The sequence below is a fragment of the Callorhinus ursinus genome, unplaced genomic scaffold (genome assembly GCF_003265705.2).
Source record: "Callorhinus ursinus isolate GAN/ISIS: 27379988/994484 unplaced genomic scaffold, GSC_fseal_2.0 scaffold100, whole genome shotgun sequence".
NCBI lineage: Eukaryota > Metazoa > Chordata > Mammalia > Carnivora > Otariidae > Callorhinus > Callorhinus ursinus.
The window spans coordinates 186556-187243 of record NW_027397162.1 but is presented as its reverse complement, the minus strand read 5'-3'; positions in this window follow the sequence as shown (position 1 = coordinate 187243).

Sequence of the window (688 nt, the reverse complement as noted above, 5' to 3'; positions counted from 1 at the left end):
GCGGGATCTGCGGGGATCTGTGCAGGTCTGTGCCGGGCGCTGGCGGGGATCCGTGCGGGGATCCGCGGCGTCCGCCTCTCCCGGCTTTGAGGCAGCGCTGGATTTTCTGCCGCGGGTCCGTCAGCCATTGCTTCCCGGGAAGTTTCGGCGTCCTCCCTGGCTGCCCAGGTTTCTGGCACGCTTGGTCTTTCTCGTAGTGGTTTCCGAGAGCTCCTCGCTTACTGAGGGAGTTAGTCCCGCGTCTTTCCTGTGTCCCAGGCGGAAAAGTGTCGTCTCCCACTTTCTCGTCTGTCTTTACGCTTCAACATACACGGTTTTGCCCGCTGGATTTTCACTTTTTGGACAAATGTATGTTATTTTTTTTTCTCCGTTGGCTTTGTGTTTGGGTGTCATTAGTTGGCCCTTCTCCGTGTCACCCCCTTTCTTTGTGTGGGGTCACGCCCCCCGCCCCCGGCCCCCTCCCCCTTTACCAGACCCCTCTCAGGGGCCCCTGGTGTCAGCTCAGTTGACGTCAACCTCCAGCCTTCGCGCCAAGCCGTCGGCACGGCAACCGCAGCCTGATTGGCAGGGCTCGGAGGCGTGGCGAGGGGGGCCGGGGAGGGCCCCTCGGCTGCTGATTGGCCTGCGCTGCAGCCCCGCCTCTGCGGAGAGCCTGACAAGGAGTCGCGCGCAGAGGCTCGGTGCAGAC